This window comes from Apodemus sylvaticus, chromosome 9 (genome assembly GCF_947179515.1).
Source record: "Apodemus sylvaticus chromosome 9, mApoSyl1.1, whole genome shotgun sequence".
Lineage (NCBI taxonomy): Eukaryota > Metazoa > Chordata > Mammalia > Rodentia > Muridae > Apodemus > Apodemus sylvaticus.
The window spans coordinates 19,357,609-19,369,553 of NC_067480.1; the positions used below are offsets into that span (position 1 = coordinate 19,357,609).

The 11,945-nt window shown below is 39.6% G+C and overlaps 1 pseudogene; it reads left to right on the forward strand.

Annotated features, from left to right (window-relative positions):
* Positions 1–1,135: 1,135 nt before the first annotated feature.
* LOC127692788 (serine/threonine-protein phosphatase 2A 65 kDa regulatory subunit A beta isoform-like) lies at positions 1,136–11,138 on the forward strand (annotated as a pseudogene).
* The last annotated feature ends 807 nt before the right edge of the window (positions 11,139–11,945 follow it).

Sequence of the window (11,945 nt, forward strand, 5' to 3'; positions counted from 1 at the left end):
CATCCAGCATGCAGGAGTCAACCATTCTCTAAAATGGCAACCCCAGATAAAGGCATGCAAAGCCTTCTTATAGGGAACTGGGGGAACTGTCTAGAAGGATTATGTAATCTAAAATTTCACTGGTGGGTGCTAGGCGCTCACAGGTGGTCAGTGGTCTGCATTCCTGTGTCATGAACTTTTAACCACACGATGAAATGGGGTTGTCCAGTGCAGACGGTTCATCCAGAGATACGATAGCTCCTCATTTTTGTGGTTATCTTTAGGAGGGGATTTTATGGTCTTGTTCTGGATTTTATGGTCTGTCCCTGGAGCTGCTGTCTTACGGCCTAATTTCTGGGACCCAGGTTCTGTTCCTATAGCTGGTCCCTTATGGCTTTTTTTTTTTCTGAAGTCAGGTGTGGTCCTTCAGTGGAAACAAATGGGGTTCTTACATGGAGACAATCAGGGCATATGTCGTCCTTTCAAAAGCATCTTAAACAAAAAGTGCTGGTGCAACTGAAGGTCTATATTCAAAGGAATAAAGTTAGATCTTAGCTTGTACGAAATCAAACTCCATATGTATATATTAAAAACCTGCATCAACTGCTGGAGAGAGAGAGAGAGAGAGAGAGAGAGAGAGAGAGAGAGAGAGAGAGACAGAGAGACAGAGAGACAGAGAGAGAGAGAGACAGAGAGAGACTCTGAGAACTCTATAAGATATAGAGTTGCAAAGGGCTTTCTCAATAAGAATCCATTGCCAATGGACTAAGGCCAGCCACTGACAGGTAAGATCCCATGTAGCTAAAAAGCTTGCACACTTCTAAAAAACAAAATAAAACACAAACAACAATCAATGAACTAGGAGAAGAGGAAGTCCACAAAATTAGAGAGAATGTTTATCAATTATACCTCCGATAGAAGCTTAAAATCCAGCCTAATGAAAGAACTCAAAGAATGGTCACACACACTAAGCAGACCACTGGGGGGGGGGGGAAGAAAAGAAGGAAATATAGGCCTAGGAATTGAATAGGGAGTTCTCAGCCAAAGGAAAAAAGAACGGCTAAGAAATATCTCCAGAAATGTTCAGCATTCCTGGAAATTAGGGAAATGTAAATCAAAACAACTTTGAGATGTATTCTCATACCAATCAGAAAGAATGGCCATGATCAGCAAACAGCTGATAGCGAATGCTGCTTGGGGCGGTGGGAATAGGTAGCCCTCGTTTACGGTGGGGCTGCAAACATAAGCGGTCATTATGGAAATCCGTATGGAGAAATGTTGAAAGCTAAAAGCAAATCCACGATATGACCCAAATAGCATCATCACCACCTGAAGTCCGAGGCAAGAGTTTGAAAAAAAAAAAAATCTATTTCCCTGTCCGCTTAAGCGCCTTAGAATCCTGCTTTGCAATTTAACAGAACTCAGTAAGTGTAGCTGTGGCTGAATACTGACATATATTCTGTATTGATTTAGGACCCCAAAGCCTGCAGGTCTGGCAGCACTTCGCCTTACAAAAAGCTGTGGTTGGAACAGCAAAGTCCTCGAATCAGTAAAGCTGGCTTTCCGAAGCTTTGAACGTTTTAGTGCTTGCTGCCTAGGGAGTAAAAATGCACTGCAGTCGGTGGCACCACGCAGCATGAGAAAACTGCAGATGATCAGAATGTGCAGGAAAACAAGGCACGTTTTTGTAACACCCCTCCACCGCCCCCCCCCCAAAAAAGAGCCAAAGCAACCCACTGGCCTGCCTAGTAGGCAATTTTCATTCTCCTTCCATTCTCCAAATCCAAATCCCCAGCCTGAGCCCCAGCTTGGTAGCTCGCCAACCTGATGTGTCCTCTCCCTCCCAGCTCCCATCTCAAAGGGACCAACCAGATCTCCCACAGTTTCCCTTCCTCATCCCATCCTTTTGTCTCACAAGCCAACACCCCAGGAATTCTTTACTACAAGCTAGCCAGCATCCCACAGATTCTCCTGACGATGAAGCTTACTTACCTCCATTCCATGGACCCGCTCAGCATCCTGACCATGTAGCCCATATCCATTCCTGCCCGCTAGTTCCCAACATTTAGACTCGGAAGCCCTCCTCACAGTGACCGTATATCCCTAGGCTCCAAAGAGAGCAACAGAAACCACGGAATGGAAAGCCCAGTCAAGGAAGAAAAGACCAGAACCAATACCAGCACTTAGGATTACAGTCATCCAAAACTCAGATACCAAACATCAATCAGCAGAAAAACACAATAAATAGTAGCCAGGACAGTATGTTTTCACTAGACCGGGGCAGCCCTGCTATGGGGGGCCCTGAGAAACACAATATAGCCAAAGTACAGGAAAGGACTTCAAAATAGCTATTATTAATATAATCAAGGACCTTAAGTTATAAAATAAATATATAATAAAATCTATGAAAACGCAGTGGGGTGAGGTGAAGAAAGCTGGTCAAGGCCTGACTGTGGAAACAAAATCAATAAAAGCCAAACTGAGGTCTAACAGGGACTGGAAATCAGGAACCTGAGAGGCAAGTCTCACCAAGAGACTACCACACATGAAAGTGAACACCAAGTGTCACCAAGTGGTGAAAGTGTCACCCAGAAGGACTTGACAACGCCAATTATATATCTTGGCCAAATACCAAGCAACGGCTGCAGGACTGATTTAAGAAACGCAAGAGACAGTCGGAGGAGATTAAGGCTCACATTCGCACATGACATTATTTGCATTTTTTCCTTTGATTGCAAAAAGAATTCAGAGTCAGTTTTTTACGTAAGAAATACTATAATTACATAATTAACTTTGAACTATTCCTCGGTTTTGCCCACTATAAGGTTTTAATCTGGCAGACCGCCTTCATTATTTCATTCTATCTAGAGTCGAGATAGCACTGTAACAATGATGCACTTAATCCAAATCAAGACCAGTGATAGGTCCCAGCGGTAAGCTATGCTCCCTTGGTTCTCTAGTGCCCCGGCTAGCCACGCATGACAACTTTATAGTGTTGTCTCTCCCAGGGCCTGCTACTTCCGACTGCTGCTCAAGCAGCTAATAATGTATGTAGATCCCCAGAGCCAAGCTTCATCATCATTAAAGATCTGTTACCCAATTAATTATGATACAGTTAGGTGATTTATTTATTTACTTTATACATTGAGTATAATGGTGGCGAGTACACCCCATTGCTCTCTTCAGACACACCAGAAGAGGGCACAAAACCCCATTACAGATGGTTCTTGGCCACCATGTGGTTGCTGGGAATTGAACTCAGGACCTCTGGAAGAGTAGTCAGTGCTCTTAACCGTGGAGCCATCTCTCCAGCCTGGGTAATTTATTCTTCAACAATTTTTTTTTTGCATTATCTATGGGTTATAAATCCTCAAAATGAAACCCAGATGTGAGAAATTTGACAAAAATATTCTAGTTTAAAATTTTATACTTAGTTTCTTAAATACGAGCTATTTCTAAATTGATTACAAATTTGGCATAGAAGCAAAAGCCAATATATCAGAAAATTTATATTTATTGCATAACAAATGAGTAAATGTTAATTCATTTTACTGTTATGTTATATACTATTATATATTGCTATTATATTATTATTATAATTAATTGTCATTATATTACTATTACTATTATCATACTATTATAATGATAATGAATTACAGTCATTCATTATTAATGTTACTGGCAGTAATATCAGATGCGATGCACATTTTGTGTATCATTTAATATTTTAAAAAACTGAATATAATTAAAAATATTTAAAATAACCACAAATATTGATGAATTGCATGGAGTTCAAAGATTATGAATTACTGCTAAACATATTGATTGGAATTGAGGAAACTGGTTGTTTTAGTCAGGTTTGTTATTGTTGTGATGTCACACCATGACCAAAAGCAACTTGGGGAAAAAAACAGTCTATTTGACTAATGTATCACAAGTCACAGTCCAGTGAGGAAACAGAGGCAGGATCTCAGAACTGGCAGAAACCTGGAGGGAGGAGCTGATGCAGAGACCGTGAGAGATACTGCTTACTGGCTTGTTCATCATGACTGCTGGCATTTTCCAACTGAGGTTCCATCCTTTCAAATAGCGCTAGCTTGTGTAAGGTGGTGTAAAACTAGTCAGCACATTCATTTTCTTCAGAAGTTGGTTCAAATCGTATGATTATAAAAAAAATAAAAATTAGTAAAAATTAATAGATTCTTATTAAAGCTTCCTTCATTAATTTAAAGCCAATGTCAGCAAAACATACAGTGAACAGTTTAGCCATACAAATGTGTTAAGGAAAATAAACATATAAATAGATTTGATTAACAGAGTGCAAAAGTTACTCAACAGCCAGGCGGTGGTGGCACACACCTTTAATCCCAGCACTTGGGAGGCAAAGGCAGGCAGATTTCTGAGTTTGAGACCAGCCTGGTCTACAAAGTGAGTTCCAGGACAGCCAGGACTACCCAGAGAAACCCTGTCTCAGAAGAAAAATAAAAAAAGTTAATCAACAGAGACACAGAGACACCTAAGAATCAGACACAATCCTTGAATGACATTTAAACTGGAAAATGATTTGACACACAAAGTCATATCGAGTTATAAATGGGATATTGGAGATATCATGGGTTACATGGAAACTGCTTCTCCTTATGTTCTTTCCCTAGTTACTCGTATACAGACTTTCAGAGAATCTCTTTTAATTCAGTTCTCATCTAAAATTCTAATATTCCTTGTGTTAAAGTGGCAGAAAGCTCAGGGCCACAACTGTGTTTACTCTCTAAACCGTGTCTAAAGTACATCTAACAGCTCCTTGTTACATATTGTAATAGACAGGTTTTGCTTGGAAGGCTGATTAGTTTTATTGATTAGCACTACAGTTGATTTACTGGGTTCTGCCTGCCTGGGGAATGTGTGGTTCCTTCAGGAGTAAGGTGAGGTTTGTTGGAAGCCCTTGCCGAACTGTGTCCACTGGAGCATGGCTGGGAGCACATTACTTCTCTGAGTTAGACGGAATAAGCAATTAGATGTGTGAATAAAATTTTTACTCTGGGTGTTGAAGCAAAAGCTTAAAGGCTGTGTAATTATAAGCAAAAAGTCTGCTCCGGTGATAGTTCTAGAATCTAAAACATTTCAGAATTTCAGATTGGCTCAGAAAATTATCACACGGAGAAATTGCAGTTATTTTCTCTTTACAGGTTAGCAAATGCGCAGGTTTCATTGTCGTGCCTCTAAGTTCTTACACTTTTTAGTCTATATATTTAGGGGGAAAGCTTTGTATAAAGATAATGGCATCCAACAAAGTCTGTGTTATTCTGCTGCAAAACTTGTATTTTCAAATCTGTAATTACTCAAAAAAGAAACCGTATGTCTCTATTTAAGACAGTTTCAGAGACAAAGTGAGCTTTAGAAATGTGAGGGAAACTTTGACAACTTTAGAGAGAACTCTCGATGCCCACGTTGCACTTCTGATGGATAAGTGATTTATGTGCATACTACTTTTACTAACTCTGTGTGTGTGTGTGTGTGTGTGTGTGTGTGTGTGTGTGAATTTATGCAGTCAAATACAAATTAGGACCAAAAGCATAGGAATGGAAGAATTGATCACATGCAGTCATTTTGGATGATATAGATGGTATCATTAAAAATAATTTATATAATATTCAAAATGCATATAATGTGGTTGGATCCAACCCATACCTCATTCCCTCCTCTCCAATGAATTTCTTCCCTCCCCATCCAACTTCTACTTCATTAACTCTATGTTCTCTTTGTTTCTCTGTCTCTCGGTCTCTGTCTCTATTTCTGTCTCTATCTTTGTCTCTTTATCTCTTTGTCTCTGTCTCTCTCTTTCCCTCACTCTCTCTCTCTGTCTTTGTCTCTGTCTCTCTCTGTATCTCTCTCTCTCTCTCTCTCTCTCTCTCTCTCTCTTGTGTGTGTGTGTGTGTGTGTGTGTGAGTGTGTGTGTGTGTGTTTGTGTGTGTGTGTGTTTATCAAAGTTAAAATTCACTGATTACATTTATTAGGACCATCTACAGGAACTTAGGTAGTTCTTCACCATCTGTATCTCTGAAGAAATATGACCCTCCCTTTCCTAGTGTCCATCAGTGTCCACTAGGTTGTTTAACAGAAGTGAAAACCTATGCATGTGTTTCCAGATGTCTACTCATGCAACTATGCTGTCATACATGGCAAATGCTGCACCATTGCAGACATCTACTACATTAAACTCTTAAAACATTTATGTCTTCTCTTCCAAGATGATCCCAGAGTATGAAAGGGCAGGTTTGAATATGTGCAAGTCCTATACATGTGTTTCCAGCTGTCTACTCATGCAACTACGCTGTCATACATGGCAAATGCTGCACCATTACAGACATCTACTACCTTAGACTCTTAAAACATTTATGTCTGCTCTTCCAAGATGATCCCAGAGTATGAAAGGGCAGGTCATGGGGTATAGATGTCATGTGTTTTGCTTAACACTCCAGTCTCTTATTCTCTGATAACTAACCAATTGTTGCTGGATTAAAGTACTCCTGCAGAGTTTGGTCATGGAATTTAATCACAGAAATATAAGCCCTTACTAAGATACTCACTAGATACTATTAGTGCTTTCCATGTGTGTTTAGGGTATGGTGATAGCCACTGATACATTACCCAGTGTCCACATCCTGAGAGAGAGAGAGAGAGAGAGAGAGAGAGAGAGAGAGAGAGAGAGAGGGAGGGAGAGGAAGAGAGGGGGGAGAATAAGAGAAATAAAAATATAGGTGATAGATGATAGAGATAGATAGATAGATAGATAGATAGATAGATAGATAGATAGATAGATAGATAGATGGTAGACAGACAGACAGACAGAGACCTAGACAGATTATTCCTTCCTTGGAGCTATCACCTAACAATAGGTTTTCAGCAAAGAGTCCGGCCTAAAGAGCTCCTCCCACAATTATAAATAAATTTTGCCTGGCTTAATATCATGTGAATCTTGTACAGATAGCTACCTCAGCTGTTGTAATTTCATATTATGATAACATAATTTCTACCACTGATGATTTTATCTCTTTATTATATAGATTAAAATCAAATTAATTTATTTTTAAATTGTCTTGACTGCTGTGCATATTTTTAAGCATTAACAGAAATAAATTTGATGTAGTTTGTATTATTTATTTAGTGCTGAGAACTTGATACTGAATACTATAAAACAATTCATGAGAATATGAGATTTTTCTTCAATTTTCTGTAAATCAATTTTTAGTTTGTGAGTTAGATTATTTGAACAATCAAACCTCATTTGATCCTATAGTGCTTGTATTTTCCAACTGAGCATTACAAGTTTAGTTTGGGTGGAACAGGTTTGAAATACTGAGTCCTGTATTTCCCTGATTAGGAACTTTTATACTTGTAATTCTATTTTCACAGAAAACATTGCTCAATAAAAAGTGTTATTTAATTTCCTGTTAGAGAGAACTTTGGTATTGCTTTCCTATGTTTTATTTTGTTGATAATTTCCTGTTTTATTGCTTTTTGATTATAGTGTTATATTTTCATCAAATGTACTGATTTTGTTTTTCTTCTAAGGACAATTCTCTATAAATCTCAGTATATATTTGCAAAGGTAATGCATCCTGTATTATCAACAGAGTTAATAAAATATTCATCCAAAGGTCTACCTCAGTGACTGTATTAATTATTCTACTTCTCTTTTTATTTCCTCTCCCTGTATCAGAATCAATTAGTAATCTACAGTTGGTGAGTTTCTTCCTTACTCATGTTTAACAACATTCGTCCACATTTATTTGGAATAAATAAATAGCTCTGGATAATCTATACAGATTAACAAAATTATTCCCATCTTAGAAGGCTTATGCTGAAAAGTGAGCAAAATACACAAAATTAAAGTTATAAACTGCTGTGGTTTTATGTATCTTTTATTTCCCTCATAAAAGAGTGTACATGAGCTCAGTTATCCTTTGTACACTAACCTTTATTGATTATTCCTATCCAATTTGCTTTTATAAGAGAACAATAATACTTTTAAAATGAATATTTTGGGCGTACTTTGAAATTCTATTTAATATAAGTTGTGTGCAGTAGTCTATTGATGTATAATCCTATTTGCATGTTTATTTTTAAATTAAGCCATGTGGTCTTCATTGAGATTTTTAGAATCACCATTCAATATATAATATTGCTTCTAGTGATTGGTTTCTTTGTTATTAGACTTTGATCTTGGGGGGGGGGGCTCCTGGGAACCAGAGGCAATATTGGGTATTTTCTGTTTGCTCTCTTCTTACATTTTGAGGCAAGAACGTTCTCTGAACCTGGAGTCACGGACTGGTTCATCTTGCTGTCCGGCAAGCCCACTGGATCCAGTGCAGGCATTATAGATACTCACAACTAGTACTCTCTGTCATAGGGCATGAATGGGGCTTTTAGGCTTACACAGCAAGCACTTTACCCACCAAGCAATTTCTTTATCTTCTATTATTAATTTTTATTCAACAATAAATGATATGGATGGGTTTTATGTAGACATTTTGATTAATTAGAAAAAATCCTTAATATGCCAAGTGTTTTCAAGAGTACAATTGCATCTCTCCATACCAATATCCATATGAATATCCTTAATGTCTCATCACTCCTGCTCTTTCAGGCATAAAACTTTTTTGGTCACAATGTGTTATTTTACTTACATATTGGCAAATTAAATAATCTGGTATCAGCTAAACTGTGAGTGCTTTATTTAAATGTGAGCATCATGAGCGAGGTGTTAGGGTTTCTTCTACTCACAGGAAATCAGGGACTAAGACAGGCTACTAGAGGAATGGCAATGGTCCTCAAAGATCTATGTATGAAAGAACTCCAGCCTTGGTGCTATTGGAGATGCAGGAATCTTTCAGATGCGGGGTCAGTGGAAGGATTTTTATGGTGCCATGCCTTTCTCGGAGTGAACTTTTAAGCATAAAAACCACATCCTGGATTGACATACCTCAGATAGTAAGATCAGTTAGCCAAAAATGGAACGACAGAAGGCCAAAAGCAAAGTCAGTACATTTAGGGACTTTCCCAGAACTCTGGACGTAGATAGATTAGGTCTTGTCTCTCATTCTGGTAGGCAGGTGTTGCTGCCCACATGTTACCAGGCTTCAAAGCCTAAATGCTATATCATGGTGTCAGTTATCCCAAGGCTCAGAAGCCTGTAACAGTATGATGATGACTGATACACGTTTTCAGTATTGGGAAACTATAATTAGAATATATTATATAAAAAGAATCTATTTTTAATCCAAACAATGTAGGGAACAAAAATAATCAAATATTTTTAAATATATTTTGTTTCCTACTCAATTGATTTTTCTACAAATTTTCTTTTGTGTCCACTATTAGAAATAACAAATTTGGCCATGTTTCTGTATTATAGCATCAATTATACAAAATGAACTATATGCCCCAGTGTAAGGGAATGCTGGGACAGGGAAGCTGGAGTGGGTGAATTGGTGAGCAGGGGAAGGGAGGATGGGATAGGGGGTTTTCAGAGGGGAAACCAGGAAAAGGGATAACATTTGAAATGTAAATAAAGAAAATCTCTAATAAAAAAAGTGTAAGAAAAGAAAAAGAAAAAACTGTAAAAAAGGAAGAAGAATATATAGATATTTATATATAGAGAGAGATATATGATATTTTCTTTATTTATATTTCAGCCTCCTTTGGAAAGTTTGGCTGCAGTAGAGGAGACTGTCTTCAGACACGAGACTGTGGACTCCCTGAGGCAGATGTCCCAGGAGCACACGCCCGTTGCCCTTGAAGCTCATTTTGCACCCCTGGTGAAGCGCTTGGCAAGTGGGGACTGATTCACATCTCGCACATCTGCAGGTTTGTTCAGTGTTTGCTATCCCAGAGCTTCCAATGTGGTCAAGGCAGAAATTCAGCAGCACTTCTGTTCTCTCTGCTCGGATGATACACCAATGGTGTGACGTGCTCCTGCTTCCAAATTGGGTGGATTTGCAAAAGTTTTGGAATTAGACAGTGTGAAAACTGAAATTGCTCCGTTGTTCACGAATTTGGCTTCAAGGGAACAGGATTCTGTGCACCTGCGCGCTGCGGAAGCTTGTGTCAGTATGGCCCAGTTACTGTCTCAGGATAACTTAAAGCCTTGGTAAAGCCTTCGGCAAGCAGCAGAACATAAATCTTGATGGGTTCGATATAGGGTGGCTGACAAATTTTCGGATCTCCAGAAAGAGTTGGGCCTTAAAATTACACTCAGTGACTTTATCCCCGCCTTCCTGAGCCTCCTCAGAGATTGTGAGGCTGAAGTCCGAGCAGCCGCTGCCCTCAAAACCTTTGTGAGAACCTGCTCACTGAAGGTAAAGAGACTGTAATTATGAATCAAATCCTGCCCTATATAAAGAAATTAGTGTCTGATACCAACCAACATATCGAGTCAGCTCTAGCTTCTGTAGTTATGGAATTATTTTAGGCAAAGAGAATACCATTGAATATCTTCTGCCTCTATTTCTAGCTCGGTTGAAGAATGAGTGTCCAGAAGTTCATTTAAATATCATCTCCAATTTGGATTGTGTAAATGAAGTGATTGGAATTGTCAGTCTCTCCTTCCCGACATAGTGGAACTGGCTGAAGATGGCGAGTGAAGGGTCCTCCCGGCTATCATTGAGTACATGCCGCTGCTGGCTGACCAGCTGGGTGTGAAGATTTTTAATGAAAAACTGAATTGTTTGTGTATGGCCTGGCTTGCAGATCATGTCTATGCCATTCGGGAAGCAACCACCAACAACCTCATGAAGTTAGTCCGGAAGTTTGGTACAGAGCTGGCCCAGAATACCATCGTCCCTAAAGTGTTGGTAATGACAAATGATTCTAACTACTTGCACAGAGTGACTATTTTATTCTGCATGAAGCCTGTGGTAAGGAAATAACCACTAAGCGAATGTTTCCCTGTTGTGTTGAAAATGGCAGGAGACCAGGTAGCAAATGTCCGCTTCAATGTGGCCAAAGTCACTGCAGAAAATTGGACCGATTCTAGATAGAACACCCTGCAGGGGGAAGTGAAGTCGGTGCTGCAGAAATTGGGTCAGGATGGGGACAGGAAGCGTGAAGTGTTCTTGGCCTCGGCACGAAGAGGAGCAGGAGAGGAAAGCCTTTACTAGATTCTTATCACAGCTCTCTAGTTAATGTGTTCTTACCCCAGGTGGAGAAAAGTACAAACCCTCAAGATCTCATTCAAGCAAAGGGCAACAACATAGAAGAAATCAGACTTCAGTGACTTCATTCTTTCTAAACATGGACTCAGACCGATTTTGCTTCTCTCCGTTGGGAGTTGGGATAATTGTAATGCTCTTCTTCTGACAGGTTGTTAATGCTCCCTTGCACAGTCATCTCTTCAGTGTCTTCCAGGGTTTCTCTCCAGCACCATTGAGGCCCCCGCCTCCTCCCTTTTGAATCAGGTCCCAGCCACTTATGATTACAGACAGAGCCTGGATGGATTTGGACTCTGACACGGAGTGGAGTGAATCTCTTACTGTTTACACGTCTCGGTGTGGCTCTCCATCTTTCCAGTGTTAAGAGTAACTGCTTTAGAATGCCGTACTTATAACTATCTACTTGGGGAGAGCATTGAGATTTGACTGTAGTGAAAGCCACATCCTCCGGGTTACGAATGGTCCGCATCAGCACCTCACATGTACGGAGATGTGGAGGGCTCAGTTTGCTCAGTTTTGACTGAAATCACGTCATGCAGAAGCCGGCAGCAGGTGTCATGCCGGCAGCAGGTGTGTCTCGCTGCTAATGTGTGATGTTGAAACAATTTCAACGGCTCAGCGCTGTGACTGCCTTCAAAAACTCGTAAGAAACTTTAGTGCCTCCTACTAAGGTGTGGTTTCACTGTTTCAAAGTGTTGTGCTTCAAGTAAGTGTAGGAAGCACTGGTCCCAGGTTTTGCTCCCAGCAATGTTAGTG